Consider the following 25,589-nt stretch of genomic DNA (forward strand, 5'->3'; position numbering starts at 1 on the left):
GCCTGGAAAAGAAAATGCCAATGCTGATTTCTTTTCTAGAGAAGGGGTGGATGGTCGGGCTTCAGCCGTGCGTTGCCCAAGCCTCACACTAACGGGAGGAATGTGACAGGGTGAATGAACGTCACCAGCTATATGCCTGGCAGACGTATGTGTAGGTATGCAGTGATGCAGTGACGAGGTTAATTTTCAGCTGGGAAGCTCCTGACAATTAGAGTGGTCCTAGCTGCATAATCAAGGTGTTTTAAAACCCCCAGGCTGTACACGCATGGAAGCTAGCTGGTCAAGAGATAGGACTGAAATGCTGAAGTAAGATTACTGCTATAAGGTCTGTTTTCAAAGTACAAGGTACAAAGATTAACTGTCTGTGTCCTGCATGCTGAAGAGAAGCTGTTTCGTTTTTTGTATGCTGAAAAGAAGCTATTTTGTTTTTGTGTGCTGTATTTTTTAAGGCTCAATAAATAAGCCTTATCAAGAGAACCCGCGTGTGTGGTTGAATGTACCCTGCAACACTCATAATATTGAAACAGAATTGGAGACTTACCCGGAGAGTCAGGTTACTTTCACAATTAAACATTTGAAGTAAATGTAATCCAACTATTTACGGTGCTTCTTTGTAAACATTCAAATACTTGGAGGCCTCTGTACTAAGATCATATTTGATCTAGTTTTGTGCATCAAAATATTAGCTCTAAAAAGTAGTACAAACCTTCGTAATATGTATGCAGGCTTCACACATACGAGGCATTATTCTTTGTTTGAAATTAGTTTTGACGCATTGCAAAGATTAAATATTAGTGCTGTAATATTTATAATCGCCATGCTGTGAAAATAATACATTTTGTACACCTAGATAATGAGACATCTGTGGTGTGTCAAAGAAATTTTGGGCTGATACACAGCAACATTAATAGACTTTTTAGAGTTTGCACCAAGTTGAACTTTACGGATGATTTTAACGCATTTTCTGCAATTTTTTTGGCGCACGTAAACATCCTTTTTTAGTACGTGCCATTAACATCTGTACGCCAAGCGCTGTCCATTTCTGTGAAAAACTTCCATGTGCTAATTTAGCGCCACAAAAGCAGTGTGCAAACCTTAGTATAGGGTAGCGCAAACTGGGGAGGTGCGAGATTTTCCAGGGAGGGCTCAGCGGTTACAGAGGCCCCCGCGTTCTTCCCCAAGACATTTAAATTAAGTGCCGGGGGACCTTGCGAGGCCTCTGTAAATTCCCTTACCTTGGCTTCGGCCGTCATTTGACACCGCGGGTCACGTGACGTCTCATTGCCATGGCAACGTGACGTCACATGACCCCACGCCGACATTTGATGCCGGAGCCAAGGTAAGGGGGACGGGGGGTGGGGCGAGCAGGAGGGGAGAGCAGGAATGGGGGCGCAGACTGAAAAGTTTGCGCACGCCTGCCATAGTACATAAGCCCGGTGATGTTGAACGATTTGTCCTCTGCAGAATAGCATGCTTCGAAATGTGCTGCATGATTCTGGCATGTTTCAAGTTCTACCCGTTTCAGCTGGATTTACTGATGTAGTAGATAACCCAGCTGGAGTTGCAAACACATACAGTTGTGTGAAAAAGAAAGTACACCCTCTTTGAATTCCATGGTTTTACATATCAGGACATAATAATCACCTGTTCCTTAGCAGGTCTTAAAATGAGGTAAATACAGCTTCTTCATTTTGGCTTTATTATTGTTAAATAAATCATGACACAATGTAATATGTCATGTGTTGTTGTTCATCTGAGGCTGTATTTACCTAATTTTAAGACCTGCTAAGGAACAGTTGATTGTTGTTATGCCCTGATATGTAAAACCATAGAATTCAAAGAGGGTGTACTTTCTTTTTCACACAACTGTACCACTAGACTTCGAAAAAGTCACACTAAGCCTTTAGTTTAGTGGGGGGAAAAAAAATACAAATCTGAGTCTATTATTGCAACTTACACACTGATGCAGGCTTTTAAAGAAGAATGCGAATAAAAACACTCCTAAACCTCAAAATTGTAAGTCTGAGTTGAACTGGAAAGGCTGTGTCTCAGTGTTGCCATTATGCAAAAGAATAGCAGCACTGGAATAGAGGAAACACGTCAGCATATAGCGAGCAGGCTCTTACGGGCTGATTGCGGGAATGGGATATAAGACTGCATTCTTTGGAGTCAGCAAGAGCAATAACAACTTAAGCTGTGCTTGGTGCCTGCCCAAAGGAAATTCCTGCTCCTGATAGAAAGGGTTGTAGAGGACCAGAACAGTTCATTCTAATTAGCTGGCTAGATCGCACCATCAGCACCTTCAATTGAGCATGCATTTCATTTAAATCTTTTCAGCTCACAGATGGGGGAAATCATCTAGGCTACTGGGTGCCAGCTAAGTGATTTAATAAGCACGTGCCATGGTGCTTTCATCATGTTACCTATTATTACGCGCGCGCAAAGTGCAAGTTATTTTCTCAGCGAGGAATTCATAGGTTCCTCCTTCTACTGACATGATGTTTCTTTTCAAATGTGTTAATTAGCGAGGGTGAATGGGAGAGGTAAAGCAGAAGAACATGTTGAATACACTTTTACGTCCACTTTCTTGCACAAGAATTAGCACTTTTTACCTTTAGCGTAGAAATCTTTCTTTTTAGAACTAAAGCATAAACCAGCATGGTTTTGAGAGGTGATTGATGCCTTTTACATTTGAAGTATATAATATAATATTAACTTTCTGGCTGCTCCCAGACCATGTATGGGTACTTTGCCTCTGCACGGTAAAACTGTAGTTGCAAATTTTAAATGCAATTTCAATGGTATTTTAGTTGAACTTAAAGCAGCCATTCTGCAGATTGGAACTGGAGACCCTGCATGTTCCGTTGGTACTTAACGGTGACGTTACCGAAATTGATTCCTGGTTTTTAAATGGCCATCCCATAGGAAACCATAATGGATGATGTTACTGCTTCCTATTGTGGGATATGGCCAATTTGAACGCCATTTTGTTTCCCCTGAAGAGTCAGAGACACTGGTAACCTCACCGATAAGTATCTCGGGAACTAGAAAGTCCCGGAAAATGAAACGGTTCAGCTCTGGAAAATCCCTCGGTTCAAACCAAGTTGAGAGAGAAAAAAACAGTCAGCACTGCTGCTTTAAAACCCTGAGTTATAGATAATAAAGGCTCTGGATCCCATAACAAACTAGCAGTATGTTAGGTCATTAAGTGTACAATGGGACATGAGTGAAAATGAAAGCATTTGTACCAGTAGAAAGAAGAATGAATTTACCTTGTCAGCGTCTCTAGCTCATTTTCAAGTGCTCTGCCCTTATATGTTCAAATACTCCATGGACAACTCCCTTCATGACATTGATGTAGTAGAGTAGTTGTAGGGAAGCCACGCTCTCACAGTTATCAGTCTGTCTAAACAAGGAGGTATATGTTTTCCACGTGGGAGGTGTGGGAAATGAATGACATTATTAATCTTTTTGTATCTTTATAACGTGCTCACAATGAGTTTTCAGCAAAGGTGCAGCCACTGGGGAAGAAAGAGGAGTCACGTCCCTTCTAACTTTGCAAACTTTTTAATAGCTTGAGATCCCCTGCCCATCCGCAGCATCAAGCTTTTATGTGCTTTAAAAAGCCAAACAGTTTTGAATTTATCTTTTGTTGTATCTTGTATGCAAAATATGCTTTGAACTGTTCTACGGAGGGATGTTCAAGTAACTTCATTTCTTGCCCAACATAATATCACTTTAATACTAGTGAAGTGTTTATTAACCCTTTTCTGGTTAAGGAACCCTATAATTATGTTGGGAAAATCTGCGGAACCCCAACCCTCTGTCATAGCACATCTGTGATCAGATGCATTGTAAGGAACCCCAACCCTCTCTAATAGCACGTCTGCGATCAGATGCATTGTAAGGAACCCCAACCCTCTCTAATAGCGCGTCTGAGATCAGATGCATTGTAAGGAACCCCAACCCTCTCTAGTAGTACGTCTGAGATCAGATACATTTTAAGGAACCCCAACTCTCTCTAATAGAGTGCCTGAGATCAGACGCATTGTAACGAACCCCAACCCTCTCTAATAGCACGTCTGCGATCAGATACATTGTAAGGAACCCCAACCCTCACTAATAGCGCGTCTGAGATCAGATGCATTGTAAATTCTTCTGTATTTGGTACAATTTTCAAATGACTTCAAAATTGCAGGGAGACCTTTAGGGACGCCCGGGGAACCCCTGTTGAAAAATACTACTCCTACACCCTTACTTTTATCACATAGTGTCACCCCTTTTCTACAGATTAGGCAAAGCATGTCTCTTTTTAAATACAAGCATCTTCATTGAAAGCCAGAATGCTAATCTTGACCACAATATATTGTAAGTAATAAGGAAATATGTAATTAAATAAATGTTGTTCACATAGTTACTGATCATGAAGTGTGGATTGAATAACAGAACCAGCGCAAAATTCTCATGAAATATTGATTTTAGTAAAAGATATGTAAATGTATATAAAATATGTACACAGTAAAAGCACATGAACAATAATTGTGAAATCATCAGTGATACAGAGTTACCGGAACCCTGTGATCGTCATGGGGTAGGGAATGCACCCGCTCCCGGTCTTAGGCTGCGTCCATAGAAGGACAAGCCGGGCTGAGCCGTGCGGACGCTCCGCGCTGAGCCTCTGCATCCTCAATGAGGATGTCTTTAGAGGGACTCACGCGAGCGTCCGCAGGCGTGCTGAGGCGCTGGATTTTTCAGCCAACAGCCAAGCTGTTTTTCAGTGCGCTGTCGGCTGAAAACATCCAATCACTGGAAAGCAGTGTCAACGTCACGACGCCGTGACGTCGGCGCCGTGACGTTGACGTCAGTGCGTCGTGGGCGATTGGCCCAGCGACGTCACTGCCCCGCCTCCCACCACCACCCTCGGCCTCCCGATCGCGCCCGCTGGCTCGTCTGCATGTGCATGGAATCGCACAACTTCAGCAGGCGAGCCTCAGCGTCAGCGCGCCTCAGCACTGCTCCCCCCCTCTATGGCCCCAGCCTAAGGCCTGGGACATAGTAAAGACTTTGGTGCTGCTGCTCGCTGTTGCTTGCTGCCGCTCGCTCTACCAGGAGCTTTTTGCTGTCCTGGCAGAGGAGACAGTAAGCGCTCTTGGGAGGCGGGTATCACTGTGTGTGTGTGTGTCACTTGGTAGCTGTCAGTGTGTGTGTGTGTGTCACTTTGAAGTGGTCTATGTGTTTGTGGGTCACTGGGGAACCTGTGTGTGTATATGTGTGTGTGTGTATATATTATATAATATTTTAAAAATGAAAAAAAAAGACATGTTGTGAGAATAAATTATTTATTAACATTGTGCAACTTTGATAAATATATTCACAGACATCACACACAACACACAACACACAAATACACACACACACACACACACACACATACACATACACACACACACACACACATACACATACACACACACTCACACACCTCTGGGCTGCCTCTGTCTGTCTGGTGGCTCTGTAGTTAAAATGCCAGGCCGGCTGCAGCCCCATTGGATGGGAGCGGTCACGTGACCGCTCCTCCGCTTCACCGAGCGGCAAATTTCAAACTTGCCTGTCTCTGGGAAGTTTCTCAGTCTCTGCACGCATCAGCACGCATGCGGAGGGAGAAACTATAGCCGCGCTGACTACAGATGCAGGGGCTTTGTGCACCTGTTCAGCGCGTCTCAGCCCGCCTCAGCGACGCTGATTTCACTATGTCCCAGGCCTAAGGCTGCAGCCACGCTCCCGCTGACTGCGCTGAGCGGGCGGCGCTTGCCGCTTTTACTTACATATATCTATATATGTAAGTCCCCGCTCACGCGGTGCACGCGGGCACGCACGCCCACCCACGCTTGGTGCTTTGGTAAACAAAAAATGTAACTTTCGAGCGCGCTCAATTTGCCCACAATGCCCCCCGCGCACTTCCGAAATAGCGAGGACACCCGGCGCTCATGCTTGGAGATCTGGTGACGTCACCACTCTCAAGCATGAGCACGGTCAGCGCCAGAGGGCTCGCAGCCTTAGAGGTGCGCACCCCACATCTCCGTCGGCAATGCAGATGTGGCTGGAGATAAAATTACCTCCGTTGAAACAGCAGCTGCAGCGGGGGTGCTTAGAAGTAACGTCACCGCTTAGCAGTATTTGAAACAGGATGAATTCAAGTGTAGAAATTGAAGAAACAAATGGAGAGCTCTTCCAAGATATAAGCTCAGTAGGAATAGCACACAATCTATTCCAACGCGTTTCGTAGCAGGTGCTACTTCATAATTTGTTTCTTCAATTTCTACACTTGAATTTATCCTGTTTCAAATACTGCTAAGCGGTGACGTTACTTCTAAGCACCCCCGCTGCAGCTGCTGTATCAACTGAGGTAATTTTATCTCCGGGTGCATTCCCTACCGGAGCCAATCGCTCTCTGCCGTGCTGTGGCCGTCTGTTACAGAGACCAGGAGCGTGTACCGTGTCCAGCGGAACTGGTTTCTTTCCCTCTCTTCTAACGGAACTATTTCCACTGCTACATCCGGGAGCGGGTGCCTTCCCCACCGGATTCAATTTGTGCTTGAACCTGGACATTCAATCCTCCTGCTCACCACCGTGGCGGTGTAAAATCTGAGACCATCATTAACCCCATGGCGACCACAGGGTTCCGGTAACACTGTATCACTGATGATTTTCACAATTATTGTTCATGTGCTTTTACTGTGTACATATTTTATATACATTTACATATCTTTTACTAAAATCAATATTTCATGAGAATTTTGCACTGGTTCTGTTATTCAATCTTCTTCTCTAATGTTCTGAGCCATTTATATTAACTAGCAGCATATTCACATGGTTGGAGCATATATATATATATATATATATATATATATATATATATATATATATATATATATATATAATTAACAAACAAATTATATATATATATATTTCTATATACACATAGGAGGTAACGATTAGAGAAAACCCTTCCACCACAAGAAGCCCTCAAAATTGCACTCATGTGTAATACTCAAATGGAGGATAACATTGATCCAGGATACACATTATCCTATACTGCCAGTCATAGTGAGTGGAAAAAGCAAAAATAATAAATCTTTAATAGTTATCTACAAAAAACACAGGGTGTAATATACAAGGAAAGTTTTAAATTACGGCAGTGGTATATGACTAAAAAATGGGGAGTACTCATATATGTGGGAAGATATTCTTAATTCCCACACAGGGATAAAACTCCCTGAGTAAAGAACTTCCACCACAGTTAATCACAGTACAGGGAATTGGAGTATGTGTCCAGGGGATATTTGCCTCTAGGTATAGACACTCAAAGATACACTTGCCCACAATGTATGATGCATGAGTCAGACATCAAAAATGTATCCTTATGTATATATTCCTCCAGTGTGTTTTAGGGAGCAATTCTTGCAAGGTTACACAGTAACAAGCAGGTGTAATTTAACCTCTTGCTACATGCCTAGATGTTGCACCCTCCTGTTGGTAAAGACACGTTGGTGCTGTGCGCCTTACTCTCCGGTGTACACTGATGACATCACTCGGGGTGTCCCGTCTCAGAATGGGGGGCCGCAGTGGTGCCGATGCGTGGTATAACTTCCTCCACGTCGATGCTCTGTGTCCCGCTCCCCGGTGCGCACTGATGACGTCACTCGGGGCGTCCCGTCTCTTAGGGGTTGGATCACTGTATGTCCACAGACTGCCACAGATGATGTGATGGGTCCTCACTGGGTCATGTATAAGCTGGAACGCGCTCTCTTCCAATGTGTTTCGTAAATCAATTACTTCGAGACGGGACACCCCGAGTGATGTCATCAGTGTACACCGGAGAGTAAGGCGCACAGCACCAACGTGGAGCAGGTCTCGTCTCGTGTTGGCGGCATTGCGGTTCCCTGTTTGGTGTGACGATCACTAACCGGGAGGAGAGAGACCCAGGAATATCCAGGGGGAGACAGGGGTCTGTTCATCTTCCAGGCCAGCCGAATTTGAAGTGATCCCATGCTGCTAGCTTTTGTGGTAACATGTCCATAACATGTCAGGCCTATTATTTATTTGATTGATGTACGTGCAATACTTACCTGCTAAATGAGCCAATATAAATTATTTATTTACTACACTATGAGGTCTTGCGCTGTTCTCTCTTTTTGTTTTTTGTTCTAGTTCTGGTTTGTGGAGACAATCCATGAGAACAGTAGCAGTTACCTCATCGTCACTTAACCTGAATGGGACAGGTTTAATTAACACTATTGATTTGTTTTTATCACAGCACTTTATTTTGGTAAAATTATCACTATATCGATGTATAAACTGATCACTTAGTAATCACCATTATTTTAAGGTTATTGATATTTTTACACAATATATCACAAATCGTTGAGCGTAGTATCACTTCTTTTCTTCACCTTGTACTAGTATAACTGGAATTCGTGTGTAAACACACAGAACTTTAAATAACACTGTTGTAACTGCAGGATGAAGCAGATTATACTCTGCTGGGGTTTTTGTTTTACGGGAAGCTTCATGGTGCATGGTGGGTAGTGTTTGCTCAGGGAAATGTCAAACAAGGGGCTCCCATCTGTTAAGCGAATTGCTTTTTTTGTGTGTGTCTTGCTCAGTTGCGCCAGCCTTACTAATCTTAACAATAGGACAACACATCTCTCGTCTGCAAAAGTGGAGCGACATTGCTGTACATTTTAAATCAACTTCTTTTGGCCAGCAACCTGTGTCAAACCTCCTCTTTCCTTCCGTCATTTTTTATATTTTGAATCGTTTTAAGTAGGAATAGCTGTGTTAGTCCAGTTGTAGTAGTGCAAAGAGAAAATGAGTTCTTCAGTATTGGGTGATACCTTTTGTTATTTGTACTAACAATTGATATAATAAGAGGAAGAGAGGAGAACTCTCGAAAGCTTGTCTTATAATAAATATCAATTGTTAGTCCAAATAAAAAGGTATCACCTAATACTGAAGTACTCATAAACTCTGCACTAATTTTAGATGGGAAATGTATCATTTAGTTTTAGCTAATACATGGCTGTAATCTAATCAGTAGTACGGACCGGTGTTTGGAGCACAGGAGTGCAAGCTTCATGCATTGTCACTTGTTAGGCTGGTTCTATAGTGCCGGGGCGTGCTACGCCGTGCGCGCGCACAGCAGTTATAGATGGCTGAGGTCAGCCAGCCCTTCTATACAAGGTCCGCGCGGTGGGAAGGATGATTTTGCGCCGCTACCGGCGCTGAAATGTATGTATGTGTGTGTATGTATGTGTGGATGTGTGTTTGTATGGATGTGTGTGCGTGTGTGCGTGCGTGTGTGTGTCAATGAGTGCACAAATAAAAAAAATATTTATTAAACTTTTTTTCTTTTCTTTAAAAAATCTTATTTAGGACTTTCTTCACTCACACAACCCATGCACACACATATACTCACACACACACACATACACACACACACATACACAGTACCTGTAGCTCCCGACTCTATAACAGGGAAAAGCATGCGGCACGTGCACGCGCGTTTGCACAGGCACGCGCATGCGCACGGCCGCATGCTGTTTAGAACGGGCCTTAGATGTTTTCTTTGGTTTCTCCAAGTGATTGCGATTGCCACTGATAGATGTTCTGTATTTGTGGTCTACTACCTGCTGTGGTTGAAATTTACACTGCCAATGAGGTTTGGTAAGCAGTAAGCAGACAGAAGGATTATACTTCTTCCCTTTATGTCTGTCGCTGAAGTGAACTAATGAATGATGTGGACTGCCATTGACTTGAGTGCCAGTTACCTCCAGATCGGGCCATAGCCCGATGGTGATTTGATGACTCTTGGACATTGTCTCCGGGAGCTATCCTAAAGCAAACTAACTCCACCAGGCTCATCAGAAAAAAGGGTCCCAGAGGTAGAAATAGGATTTTTGGCTTTGATAACTGTGATGCATTTGTTGCTTCAGTTTCACCCCAATTTGGAAGCTGGCAGACTGTAATACCTAATCTGCAATATATCTGTTCTGCATATTATGTGTCCATTGCAGAACGAAGACTTCCTATTCTTGAAACACAATTTCAGTGTTTCAGTTTGTTAACAATTTGCTATTCAAATGTTGCTTGGTGTGTTGTTCATCTGCAATCAAAATGTAAGCATTTTATATCTTCTTTACTTTGCTTATGTGCCTGCATTTCTACATATTCGGTTGCAGCATGTTTTTTTTTAAATTTTTGGATTATTCCCAGTTATAACAGTTGCTCGTTATCAGATCATTATTTATTTGGCAGCTTCTGACCTTTTCTTGATATGTTTGCAATATTTTTGGTGTGGTATCCTAACCACCCTTTTTATGATACAAGAAATAAAATGAAAAATAACTGCGCATAATAGCTACATGTAATAATATCACTACTGGGTGGATGAAATTGCTCTGGAAAAGTGTGCCTGTTATTAAAATTCCTTAACATCTATCAGCCAAAACTTCAGCCAAGCTAAAATGATCCACGAGCTCATGGAAATGCCATAATCAACAGATGTGTATGATTATAACATGAATCACGTGGCAGCAGAACATCCTTAAACTGTTCTTTACTATAAACGTTTCGGATTTGTTAAGAATGTTTTTGCAAGGCAAAGTATGTTGCCTAGCAAGCCGAAAACCTAACATAGTATTCACAACTATGCAGAGTTTACAGTCCCTGACAGCATTTAAATCAAAATCACATGGTGCGTGCCCATGGTGTGTTTGGACAATGCAGTAGCTAAGTGAAGGCTTTTATCAAGTTTGTACGCATGGTGCCTCTCAGGTTGTAATTAGGATTCTTTATGAGAATCAGGATAGTTTTACAATCCACCATACTTGCTGTAGTGCAGCATAGCAACACTTTTAGTATCAGGTGTCTCGATAATCTTAAACAGCCTAGAATAACAAGCAGGCAGAAGAACGAGTGTTTCTCTGGGCTATTGCCCACATTACCGGGGATGGGGGAATATGTAGAAATTCTGCCTCAGGGTCGAAATCCAACATTCTTTTCTTAGTTAAGAAATGGATATCTGCAAAGCGAAATGATCTCTTCAAATCTTACAGGTTATGACCCTTTATGTTCTGTCCCAGGGTCAATTAAGACCTTTAAAGCAGCAAAACGTGAAATCTTATGTTAAAAAAAAAAAAATCAGTTATGTAGTATTAGATAATACTTAATGCATTAAAAAAATGATTATTTATATGTTAAACCAGATCTAAAACCTATTATAAGGGAGGATGTTTATGAAGGAAATTATGACAATGTAGACCTTGTGGATAGAAATTAGCAGTGGAGGTAAACGTACAAAGAAAATGTTTGTAGGTACATGTTATAAACCACCAAATATCTGTGAGATTGAGGAAGCCAAAATTATTTTGCAAATGGAGAAGGCATCAAAAGTAGGTCATATTTACATAATGGGTAATTTTAATTATCCAGACATAGACTGGGGCAATGAAATTAGCATTACAACTAAAGGAAACAGGTTTTGGGGGGTGCTTAAAGACAATTACATGACCCAAATGATTGAGGAACCAATCAGGAGAGGGGCAATACTGGATTTGGTAATATCAAACAATGTAGAAGTAATAACAATTATTCATGTCCGGGAACATTTGGGAAACTGATCATAACATGGTATCATTTTAAAGAAATGGTCAAAAACCATATTAAATGGGTTTAACAAAGACTTTAAAATTTAGAAAGGCAGATTTTAATAAACTGAGGAATAATCTACAAGGAATACACTGGGATGACGATTTTGCAGGGAAAATGTGGATGATAAATGGGCAGTCTTTAAAACATTGTTAGAAAAGCACACTTATCGGTCTACTTTGGATAATAAGTATAAAAGAAACAAGTCTAAACCAATGTGGCTAAATAAACAGGTAGGTGAGGAAATGGAAAAGAAGAGGCAGGCTTTTAGATTCTTAAAGTCAGGAGAGGCGGAGGCATCAAATCAGAATTATAAGGAATGGAACAAAAATTGCAAAAGGGCAATCAAATTAGCAAAAATTGAAAATGAAAAAAGGATTGCAATAGAAAGTAAGATCAACCCTAAAAAGTTCTTTAAGTACCATAATAACAAAAAAATGAGAAAAGAAAATATAGGAAGGACCCTTTCAGTGTGAGATGGGCAGGCAGATTATTGGAGATAAGGAAGAAGCAGAGGTTTTAAACAAATTCTTTACCTCTGTGTTTACCAGGGAAGAATCAAGTTCAATAGTAGTGCCGCAGGAGGAAGCCACAACCTCCCATATTAACAAACAATTGGTTAACTGAGGAAGAAGACCTGTAAGCCTAACATCAATAGTGGGGAAGCTACTTAGGAATACATGTTGAATAACAAATTTGGGCTTCATGCATTAAGGTCCGTTAGAAAAAATCGCCAGGGATTTTAAATCTCCATTTTTGACAGCGTTGCTATCACGGTATGCAAAAAGCCCCGAATACCAGTGATAGCAACATTTGCAAAAATGGCGAGTAGCCGGCGCCGAGATGCTTGACCCTCTCAAAAAAGGGCTCACCCGGCGATTTGATTCTGCTGCACATAGAGAGAGAGCCGCCTCTCTCTGCTCAAATCTCGCCAGAAAGAAATCACGTGGACGCGGGACATTTACATGCATAGGAGATACCGGCACCCCATATGGGGCTTGTATCTCTGGAAGCTTGGGGTTCCCGGACCTGAAATCAAAGCGGTTCTGCTCTGGAGACCCCCTGCTCACGTACACTAGTATTCAAATTTATATTAAAATATATAGTAAGCACCAATACACAACCCATCCCCTGTGCCCCCACATAAAACCATTATTTATTTATTGATAACATTGGCCGGCAGGGGTCCCCGAGGGTGTCCCGTGGCCCCACAGGGGTCCTCGGGTGATGTCCGGGGGTCCTCAGGTGGTGTCCGGGGGTCCGCGCTGGCCTGCAGTACCATTCGTGTTTTAAAAAAAATAAAGATGGCCTACATTTCAATAAGTACACCTCCCACCCCCCAAAAAACATACAGTACAGTAATGTGCAAAAAAACTATTATCCAGATATGGATAATAGATCATTTTCACACAGATACCCAGTAAGCTCATATAAACCCCCAAAATTACCACAAAATATATATATATCTATATAAGGGTCAAAAGGAGTTCTACTGAGCGTGGCACTGTATACTACAATAAACAAAACACAAAGGGAGCCCAGAGCTACTTCCAAAATGACAAAAATACACAGTGAAATACCTATACACTGTACTGTTATATATATCTCTTGAAAAAGGGTAATTTAGTTTAACCCTTTGGCCAAAGCATTATAATAAGCCTGTGAGCCACTTCAAGGCATGACCATAATATCTCAGGTCCTAACACTAACTGATTAAAATTCTTATTTATCTGTATAATTACAGGATGAATGATCTGTATTGGATCTGTCACAAAAAGCTACATGAAAAGACCTGTACATATGGAAAGTGGGGATCATTTGCCCATTATTAAACAAAACATTAGGCAGCCAGCATAAAGTAAATAAACCCGTTCTACTTAACCCTCGCATTATGAAAGGCGTCCTCGTCAGCATACTGCAGGGCCATGATCTCCGTTGCCAGAAAGAATACATAAAAAATACAATCTAATGGCCCCTAACTCCTTAATCACCGTAGCGGTTAATAACCGCTATGGTAATTATGGGGTTAACCCACCCTCCCCCGCTACCCACCCGGGAGGCTTAACCACCCACCCCGGGCCCACTATACCCACCCTGTACCCATTGAGTGGCATAGTAGTACATCATACCCATATAATATGGGCATGATAAGCTACTATAGCAGTCAATGGTCACCCTAATACAAAAGCATAAATGTCCAAAATACACAATAATCAAACATATACAACAAATACCTAAACCCACAAAATCAAAAATTTTAAGCACTAGCCACCCAATCAATTAGCCAAATAAAACCACTAGCAAATCAATTAAAGAAATAAAACCACTAGGCATTCAATTAAATCATTAAAACCACTAGGCAATCAATTACATAAATCATACCACTAGCCAAACAATACATTTAATACATAAAAGCAGTAACCAACACAACAATTAATTAATACAACCACTGGGCAACACATAAATGAAAACCAGTTGCTAACAAAATACAACAATTTATAAAAACGTTAACCAATCGGTCCAATTTAATCTAAACAATAACCAGAAATAGAGAATATAACAGTCAATAGAAGAAATGCATTTGGCCAAAAATTCGTTCACTGTATTCATCTGTACCCTAAACAGGCACAGATTAATACATTAGCAGTCAATAGGCAATAAAAAACATTAAAAAAAAAATCCAATCAAAAAACCTGTAAAAATAAAAGTACATACATTTAATATTTATCTTACGTTTAGAAGCATTGGCACTCCGAATCCTGGGGAATCAGCAAGCTCACATACCATGACGTCATGAAACTCAATCCAACGCCATCCACCGTGAAGATCCGGAACAGGTAACCAAATTCTTCTTTCTTTAATCTTCTCTCATCTTCTTCTTTCTTCATCTGTGATTATTTCTTTATTTTCTTTATCTTCTGTCTTCATCTGTTAATCCAATAACCCCATGTTAAATCCACGATGTTGACCCGTCAGCTTCTTGAGCTCAAATGAGACGTCCCGGCCTTAAATATAGCCTGTGATGTCACATTTGGGCGGCAAATGGTTCACACGCCATCTGATTGGCTGTGAAAACCATGTGCCCTTTTTTTTTTATGTGACGTCATGTAAAGGGACTGAAGCCAGCCAATCAGAATGGCTGTGCTTCATTTCCCTTTAACATGACGTCACAAAATCCAACATGGCTGCCGTCACATGGTACTTCAGCCAATCAGATTGTGAGAACTATATCCCCACCCGAGGTAATTAATTAAAAAGTCTTACTAATGTAGATGAGCAGGGGGTCTCCGGAGCAGAATCGCGTTGACATGAGATCAGGGGATCCCCTGCTTCCCGAGATACAAGCCCCGTTATAGGGTGCCGGTATCTCCTATGCATGTAAATGTCCTGCGTCATGTTACCGGGTTGGCGATTTATACATTTTTTTATGGCTGCTTATAGCATAGGCCCCTAAATTCTGTAAGGTAGAAGAATCAGAGCAGGATGTAATTTCTCTCCAGAAGGACTTGGATTGACTGGAAACTTGGGCAGAAAAATGGCAGATGAGGTTTAATACAGATACATGTAAGGTTATGTATTTGGGAAAAAGGCAATTTACAAATTAAATGGGGAAAATGTAGGCGAATCCTTGATGGCGCAGGATTTAGGAGTGCTGGTAGACAGCAGGCTTAGCAGTAGTGCCCAATGTCATGCAGTAGCTGCAAAGGCAAACAAGATCTTATCTTGCATTAAACAGGGAAGCATGGAAGGGAAGTAAGCATATGTATGCCCATCTATAAAGCATTAATAAGAACACACCTTTAATATGGAGTACAGTTTTGGGCACCACTCCATAAAAAGATATTTTGGAAGTAGAAAAAGTGCAGAGACGAGACACTAAATTAATAAAGGGGATGGATAATTAGACTTATGAGAAGAGGCTAGCTAAATTAGATTTGCGTAATTCGAAAAGAGGTTTTTTAAGATGGGTTATAACTATATACAAATATATTCGGGGACAATACATGGAGCTTTCAAAAGAACTATTCAGCACAAGGGCAGTACAAACGACACAGGGTCATTGTAACAGGGACTTATCCCGGTTTAAATAAAGCAGCCTCAGCGCTCTGAGAATCCAGCAGAGAGACAGTTGATTGCTGCCACTCAATTAACTAATCTTCACCTGGACTAATGAGAGCTCTGTAAAAAGCCTCATGTGAGACACAGGAGAGAGATTCCTTAGCTCACATTTGGGCTGACAGAAGTAGACGAGAGAAGCCTACACACAGACACTGTCTTGAGCACAAAGGTGTGCTGAGATCAAGACACCCAGAGACCTATATTTCTTGGATACAGGGGACCCAGGAACTTGCCAGAGACTGACATGGAGGGCCACCTGCTTAAGGTACCTCCTGAGACTTTGGGGTGATAGGCTAGTAATGGGAATATCCCTCCAGACCTGCAGATAGGTTCTGAGGGAAGTAAGTTAGCCCTTATAAAGGGATAGGGGTTTGTTATTTTGTTGTTTTTGTATGTTTTTCCTGGATATAATTTCATCCTTATCAGTCTCCATTATATGAACCTCTGCACACATCTCTCACAGTTATCCCTTAGGCTAGGTCCCCAGTGGCCACGGCTGCACGCACGACGGCGTACGGGCACACACAAGGAAAAGCCCTCTATGGGACAGGCCCCAGTCGGCATGTGTGTGTGCGCACACAAGGCGTGATGCGCGACCACCTTGGCCAAAGTCAAGATTTTTGTATTTTGGCGCTGCGGCCGAGCATTGGCCACGTCACGGCAGCGGTTCATCCAATGAGGGCGAACCAGCCACGTGATTTCATGGCCACACACCCCCGTCGGATCTTCTGCTCTTCATTTCAAGTAGAGCCGCAGACCACAGGTTGCGGCTGAAACGGTGCACGCGCCACCAGGCACTCCGGTGCGCGTGCAGCCATGAACACTGGGGCCGTAGCCTTAAAGTTGAAGGAAAGGAGATTTCACCAGCAACAAAGGAAAGGGTTCTTTACAGTAAGGGCAGTTACAATGTGGAATTCATTACCCATGGAGACTGTGATGGCAGATTGGACATCTTTTTAGAAAGGAGATGTATACAGGGATATACCAAATAAGTTAAAGAAAAAAAAAGAAGTAAACATGGGAAGGATGTTGATCCAGGGAGTAATCTGATTGCCAATATTTGGAATCAGAAAGGAATTTATTTTTCCCCTTATGATATCATTAGATGATATTTCACTGGGCTTCTTGATCAATAAATTGAATGAAGTGTACAGAGTACACAAAAGATCCCCATTAGTAGCGCACCGCAGACCTGAGTAGAATTAAATCATGGTCCTAATGTGCATCAAGACAAACAGTTAAAATAATTTTATTACAAATAAATGGATAAAAACGTGAATCCTCCTAATTCTCTAAGTCAGAGACTCTATTAGTCAGTTTTGATGTAGAGTCCCTCTATACTAGTATCCAGCACGAGGTTGGTCTTTGGGCAGTTAAACATTTCCTTTCCACCAGAAGTTCATTCTTCACAGAACATAACTCATTTGTTCTATTACTCCTTGAATTTATCCATGAGCATAATTATTTTCTTTTCAACTGTAAATACTACTTGCAGATACAGGGGACAGCCATGGGCACCACCTGTGACCCAACATACGCTAACCTCTACCTAGGATGGTGGGACGAGGTTAGCGTATTTTCTGAAGCGATGTCACAATATACCGAACATATTGACATATGGCTTAGATATATTGATGACATCATGTTGCTATGGCATGGCAGTAGACAGGAGCTAGATACATTCCTTAATCTCCTCAACGCAAATTACCACAATCTCAAATTGACCTCTGAGATCAGCAACACAAGCATTTTCTTTTTGGATTTAACAATCACGAAGAAAATGGTTATCTCTCCACCTGCAATTATAAAAAGAAAACAGCTACCAACATCTATCTTCTAGCAGACAGCTTCCACCCAAAACCTCTGATTAGAGGCATCCCCACTGGTCAATATCTCCGGATAAGAAGAAACTGCTCCGATCTGGCAACATTCAAGATACAAGCAAAGGAAATGAAAGATAACTTCCTAGCACGGGGATACTCCAATACCCAACTTAAGCAAGCCTATCATAGAGCAGTAAATACATCCAGACCAGACCTCCTCAAAGATAAACCCAAACCCGATGGTACCAAAGAAATAAGATGTATTCAAGTAAGCAAACAAGATAACGAGTTATCTTGAACTCTCTTCCCCCCTGTAACGTTATCTGTCAGAATCACTTCCACTATCTCCCTTCTACAGTGGCCAATGGCATGACATCAACTGTATCCTAAAAAAACACTGGCACATACTCACTTGTGCCGAAGATCTCAAAAAAGTTCTTTAAGAACACCCATCCATTGTTTGGAGACGCTCCAAAAACATGCGGGACCACTTGGTACACAGCCATTTCACGAGAAATAGAAATCAAAAAACATGGCTTTCAATGAAAGGCTTTTTCAAATGCCACCATTGTAAGGCCTGTGAGTTTATGAAGGAAAGTTCAACCTTCACAAACACACAAAAAACGAAGACCTACCGTGTCAAAACCTTCATCAATTGCAAAAGCACAGGAGTAATTTATTTGATCACTTGCTCCTGTGGCATGAGGTACGTTGGCAAAACCAAACGTGAACTCAGGAAGAGAGTCTTAGAACACCTGGTCTCCGTCAGAAATTCCCTAGACACCCCAGTCTCCAGACATGTGCGCGGTATACATGGTGGGGATAGCAGTACCCTCAGTTTCCAGGGTATTGACCACATTGCACCAAGTATACGCAAAGGCAATTGGGATCAAAAACTGCTACAATGTGAGGCCAGATGGATATACCTATTAAACACCCATTATCCATCTGGCCTTAATGAAGGATTCGTTTATACACATTTCTTATAAATACTGAGTCGATACACCATCCTATGATGAAATGCCATGCCACTAACATTCTCTGTTATCAATTATCAATTATCACCGACATTTCTTTAGGTTCCTGGTGACACCTATTCTACAGCAATTATCTGTGATTCAACAGCTCAGGTTCTTTATGTGCATCTCAAACACACAACACTGCCACATGCAGTACCTAAGCGCCACCACCACCATCTCGGGGTACTACTAGCGTCCTAGGGTTGCTACGGCAACGAGCACGTATAAAGGGGCCGACAGAGACGCGTCTACGCCCACCCCGGAAGAAGTCGCTCAAGGCGACGAAACGTACATCTGGTTTTTAGCCGTTATGGTGTCACTTTGATGTTTTCATCCATGCCTCTACCTGAGGAGTTTATGCATTCTATAAGTTTAACTGTTCGCACGATTGTCAGTACATAGTACCTACCGGAATAGAGTGCCTTATATGTTCACGCATACCTGATCTCTCCTACCATCTTTGACCATAGATACCATTGTTATTGCTGGTTACACTCACCGTGTCGTTCATTCCGGTGAGCCACGATGAGGTGTATCTGACGGCCGACGCCGATCGATACACGAGACCTCCATGTGTTCTCGCGAGAGTTGCACTGTTACTCTCAAGGCTCCTGCAACAATAAAATCATAATATACAACAGGGACCTACCTGTGCTCAGCATGCATATATACCAATACACAGCAGAAGCCGACTGATGTACTGAGCCACCACGTGTTCTCGCGATAACTATAGCGATACGTTGCAAGCCACTTTGTATACCAGCATATGGTACACAAAGAACACAAAGGATCACTCGTGCAGATTCCGCCTTATGCAGTATATCAACCAACTGTTCCATCAGAACGGCTGGGAAGTGTTCCTTTCTAATTGATCACTGATATCTATGCAACGGCCTCTCTATGGCTCTAGCACTACACCGCAGAGCATTATAAATCAGCCGTAATTCCATTTACGATATCTATGGCACTATGATTACAAAGCGTACTTACCGTGTGATATACACCATATGAACAGCTACCTAGCAAATATCACTAATAGCCCACCACTAGGTTGACGCACGAGGACTTCTATGCGATACAACTATTTGTACATGATTATTATTATCATATTTATCATTACAGTAGCTGGGAATAGACATTACTAGTCTGTATCTACCCTACAGGTGATTCACACGAGATAGCTATATCATCCTATGATCCACATTTGACCGTGCAGGCATATCCCTGAATATGCATTCACACTGGCACAGGTATAGGATATAGTACACAGCGAACGTACATACTCATATACTTTGAATGCACTATAGTGACCAGTTGGTACCTATACTCACTATAGTTATACCTAGTATCCTCTTAGGAGGATTGATCTAGCAGCCATCAATTAGCAGCTAGCCACTAGGTACCTGATACAAAACCAGAACCTTTACGACTGAACATCTCCTCTTACTCTTTTTGGGCTAATAAATTGGTATATTAATACCTCCCCCCACAATCACCACAAGAGGAGTTTGCTCCAAGGTCTGGACCTACTTTGCTACTATGCAACTATAGCAGACACATTTCTGCCATCTAGGTCTCACTGGTCCTGCATACACTTCACAGGTAGTAGATAGCATCTCTCTGACTTAGAGAATTAGGAGGATTCACGTTTTTATCCATTTATTGGTAATAAAATTATTTTAACTGTTTTTCTTGACGCACATTAGGACCATGATTTAATTCTATTCAGGTCTGTGGTGCGCTACTAATGGGGATCTTTTGTGTACTCTCTACACTTCATTCAATTTACTCTACCCACTCCTTTGCAGCACGCGACCTTACACAATTTTTTGGGGGGTTTGAGCGAGGTAACACACATCTCGCTGTATACTTCTTGATCAATATACTGTAAATACAAATATAGGATAAGTATCTGTAGTCTAAATTTGACATAGGTTGTACTATATGGACATATGTCTTTTTTCAACCTCATCTACCAGGTAACTGTAACTATGTAATTCTTAATGAGTTTTAAAGGAGCAGTCGAAGCTGCATTTTTCAAAAAAATGCTGGTCCCCCCCCCTTTAATATAAGCATCAATACAATCCACACAATGATAAGTAATTAGTCATGTTGCCGAATGATCCATTCTCCTCTGATCAATCAGCGAAGATACGGCTTGGGGGTTCACTAAATGGCTGCAGGGGAGTATTCTGCATTCAGTGGAACGCATTTGCATATTAATATGACAAAGTTCTGTGGGGAAGATCATGTGACCAAGCAGTCAATAGATACAATTGGTGCACTGCTAGAGAGAGGACAAGGCTCAAAAAGGGGTATGCCAGAGCCTGTTTCAGAAGAGAAAGGGGATGTGACTTTGTAAATTGTTGCTAAATAAACAAAAAATGCTTGTTACATTATAATACATACAAAATGTAATTCTGAATTTTTAAAAAAAAAATGCTACAAGTATTTTCTCATAGTACCGAATTGATTTATTACAAAAACACACATGTAGGGTATTGTTTGGTCTGCAGATTCTTGTAGGCTAAGGCCCCGCTGCCTCAGTCAGCGCGGCCGCACTGCATGCAGGAGGCGCGTTGAGAAGCAATTGACCGCTACCTGCGGCCCGTAGCGAGCTGGAGCGGGAGGGGGGGGCGTGGTTCGAGCGGAGGGCTGCAGCGGGGGTCTCCCGGGCTGCAAGAGGGTGCAGCGAGCCCCCACATATGCCCTCTGCTGCTCCCCCCCATACCCCCGAACATATACATACACACACAGCCGGAGCTGGCCGCAACCTCCCCAGCACGCGCATCCTGCAAGCCGGGCAACGGAGAGAGGGAGGGGGGGGGAATGCTGCCATACTTGTGCAGTGCAGATTTTGAATCGCAGGCGTGGGTGCACATAGCCACAAACATATACACTCAGACCCCCCCCCCCCCTGTAGCTCTAGACAGCTCCCCTCCTCCCCTCCTCATTGGCTCCCTGCCGCACCACGTGACACGTCGCCGCCTGGGATCACGATCCTCGTGTATCCCCTGCTGGCTGACGCGTCACAGTGCGCAGCGAGCCTTGCATCGAGGAGGGACTGGGGCCGGCTCAGGAGGAACTCAGGTCTGGTGAGTGACGCGCGCGCCGTCGGATGTAGCGGGACCCAGGCTTAAAGCATTCTTTGATTTCTATAGCAGGTTTTAGTCCACTTCCCCAGCAGTGCAAGATCTTTGCTATACTTTCCTGTTGTTGATAATTTGTTGCCAATATTCCCAGCAGTTTGCGTTGCAAACTGTAACAATGGCTAATTTACCTTAGTAATATAAGGATACATTGTAGCTGCTGAGTTAAACTGAACTGGAGCACCAAACGAATGCCAACTTAGGTAAGAATGTAGAATTATACATTGTCACATGCTTTACAAATACAAATAAAAAAAATTAAGTGGGAATGTAGTACAGTATTGCTGCTTTAAACTGTTAAACCACTAGTGTGTAATGTTGTCTGTGACTAGCGTTACTGGTTCTGCACGTCTATAACCCAGGCTGAGCAGAAAAAGGTGTGTAATAAGCTTACATGTGGATATTTCACTGGAATTCTCACAGGGTCAGGAAACAATCGGGGATCACCATGAGAGAGCTGATAAACCTTTGTGCTGGGGCTACTTAAAGTTAAACAAATAAATCTAATTTGAAGGAGCATTAGTAAATTTATTGATCTGGTCAGGATCATCATACAATAGATCATGTATACAATACTTACCTTATTGTCAGTATTTTCACACCGCTTTCACTCAGAATTTATATAGGTTTTTAACAGAATTTGTGGTGCTAATTTTTTGCAGCCCTAACACAGTTTTTCTGTATTTGAAGCCTAAAAATTATTTGTTGGTCTTGTGAAAAAAACTTAATAAAGTCAGACTCTAAGTTGGATAAATTCAACTTCCAACAAATCACTGCCCAAGATCTTCAGAATTAATTAAAAACGCAATATATATTAAAAACACTTCTCAGGTGAAGAAAAACAAATATGTAAGACATTAAATTACATTTCCCCCCTCAGTCAGCAATCTTCATAAATATACTGCTTTGATTGTTAGTCTGAAAGAATCAAAACGCTAGTAAAAGGATTCTGTGATTTCATTGTTATTTATTTGATCTGTACTTAATGATCTGCAGCACACTAGGAAGCTCACACACCACCGCTCCAGCTAAGCTCCACCCGATCACACGATCATTTCCCCAACACAGTGATGTATCATGGTTCCTAGGCAACTACAGGGTATTTAAACCCGGGATGGACATCGCGTCAATATCTGCCCTTGAGAAAGTTGCTGACGGAATGAAACATTGGGGAATTGATAGTGTGACGTCAGACGTCACACAGGGTGGAGCTTAGGTGGAATGGAGGTCTGTGAGCTTCCCAGGGTGCTGCAGTCTCGCTCTTCGTGATTTCGTATTAGCAGCGCTGTTCTTTGTTCACTACATTAGCAGAGTTCATTGCAGTGAGTTGCCGGTAGTTTGTTCACTTCAGTGTGCTTTTACACTCTGATCTGTAGATCCTGAGCACTTCAACTCTTACTAGCATTTGTATCCCGGGCTTGGGAACCGCGATAGTGGAGATCAGTTCACTAACAGAAAAAACAGGTACACGAATGAACCAATTAGGTGCTCAAGAAGTATATATACAATTGCTGTAAAAGTGCTATTCCAAAGTATATATTGTGGGTATAGGGCAAAGCTAACCGGATGATAAGGTCTCTAACAATAATTTGGCTCCCCAAGAGCACTATAATGTAAATGTTGTGAGACTCACCCTGGTCTAGCTGTTGATGCTGTGCCCGTAGCAGATATCTTGACCTGTAGCACCGCCAACCCTCGAACGACTCGTCCGTCGTGAGGGCGGTCTATGACCGGCGGTGTTGTAGCGTGCAGCTGATCCAGCAACCCGGCGTGCGACCGGGAACAGCAAGTGAAGGGAAAGCACCTCGTGGAGGAGAGAGACGCGATGCACCGCCGTGCAGACACAGTGAAGGCTGGTCAAGTGACTTTCAAAAAAACTTTATTGCTACCAGTGTAGAGCTAGCACACTTTGACGCGTTTCAGCCAAATGGCCTTTGTCAAAAATGACCAGCCTTCACTGTGTCTGCACGGCGGTGTATCGCGTCTCTCTCCTCCACGAGGTGCTTTCAGTTCACTAACAGTATGATGCAGTATATATCTACCTGATCGTTTAGCATTATTAGCTTTGTTACTTGCTTACCATACTAGCAGAGTATATTGCAGTTAGTATTACATTACACTTCAGCGGTACATACAGTATGTGTTAGTACATCTGATCTGTAGATTCTGAGCACTTGAGCTGCTATTAGCACTTTTTTCCCCCCAGGGTTGGAAACCGCCACAGGGAGGAATCAGGGATTAGCTTATTAGTTGTTTATATACACTGTATATCCATTTGTTTGTTGAGCTATAACTATATTTGAGAACTATGTTTAGTAGCCATCTCCATTCTAAATGCAAATAATTATCTCTCACTATAGAAGCCGGATGTTCCTTATCAGCTGTGTTAGCATTACATCTCATTATACAGCTCATCTGCTTGATCCTGAGCACTTGAGCTCTTATTAGAACGTTTAACCCAGGTTTTGGGAACAATTAGTACTTTGTTACAGAGACTGGCAACACAGTGTTACTTATCGCTTTTAAGACACAATTGTCTTGCAGTCTTTAGTAATATAGTACTATAGGCTAATACAGGGGTGTGCAAACTTTTTTGTCTGGTCCCCCTGCTCGCATCCCTCCCCTTATCTTTTCTCCTGCGTTTTCTGATGTCACAACGTCATGTGACCCTGTGTCGTCATTTGACACCGCATTGCCATGGCACTGTGTCACCAGAAGCCGACGGAGACAACGTAAGGGACTTACAGAGGCCTCGCGCGCTCCCTACAACATTTAATTTAAATGTTGTAGGGAAGAGCGTGGGGCCTCTGTAAGCACCCCTCCCCCCTAGAAAATGTTGCGCCCCACAGTTTGCACACCTCTGGGCTAATATACCACGTACTGCAGCACGGATTACTCTACTCCCCATTTTCCTCGATAGTCTGGGAGTAGTGTGACTACCTGAGCAGGTAATTTAGCTTACTCCCCTTCCCCTCCCCCTGCACCCTCCATTTTTAAAGTTGCATTATTATTTTTTTCATTAAATATTATATTTACCCACATTCATTCCACATGCACTTTTGATTTATCACAACTATTTGGTGTGCACACTATGAGAGGTATCCTTGGATCTCTTCCCACTCTGTGCATCTTTATTGAATTTCTATCTCAATAGTGTAGCACCTAATTAACTATTTTCCTCAGTCCTGAGCAGTCTGTTTTCTTTTATTTTTTGATGACAAAACATGATCGGCCCCTTCAGTGTATATATAATACAGTGTATATATAATACAATGCTCAAAACCATGAATGTAGGTGTTCACACTGGGGACTTCTCGATGCAGCGTGCGCGTGTCCGCGCCTCTGTCTGCTGGGCGATGTGTGATCATCCCCAGCAGACGGAATGATCGGACACAAGGCGACATGCATCAAGGAAACAAGTGCCGAATCATTCAGCAAAGTACACGAAGGACGAATGTACTTAAAATCAGGTTCCACATTTTTTTTCTGGGATCCCATTTGGTATGTTTATAAATAACTAAGAAGTAGAAAAATGAAATATTTATCTCATATGCATTTTAAATTGTTTTGGACATCCTTTGGAACATATCGCCATTATTTTCAATAAACATAACTTTCTATGTAAACAAGTGTGTGTAATGTCAATGATAAGAAAGTTTGCATCTGGTACATTGGCTCATAAGACATTTCCATTTTAGATATACACTGGCAAACTTAAAACCAAAACTCCAATGAAAAGTTTGTGCCAGAAGTGGGTTGGGTCTATCAAT

The 25,589-nt window shown here is 42.2% G+C and overlaps 1 protein-coding gene across 4 annotated transcripts in view; it reads left to right on the top strand.

Annotated features, from left to right (window-relative positions):
- The window catches only part of TIAM2 (TIAM Rac1 associated GEF 2), a 329,759-nt gene that overhangs the window by 11,805 nt on the left and 292,365 nt on the right, over window positions 1-25,589 (top strand). For 2 of the 4 annotated variants that reach the window (XM_075596950.1, XM_075596946.1), the window contains exon 2: window positions 14,449-14,546. The exons of the other annotated variants lie outside the window; for them this stretch is intronic. The gene's annotated coding sequence lies outside the window, so the exon portion shown is untranslated. The remainder of the gene's footprint in view (window positions 1-14,448; window positions 14,547-25,589) is intronic. 4 annotated transcript variants of the gene reach the window in all.

This window comes from Ascaphus truei, chromosome 4, assembly GCF_040206685.1.
Source record: "Ascaphus truei isolate aAscTru1 chromosome 4, aAscTru1.hap1, whole genome shotgun sequence".
Taxonomy (NCBI): Eukaryota; Metazoa; Chordata; class Amphibia; order Anura; family Ascaphidae; genus Ascaphus; species Ascaphus truei.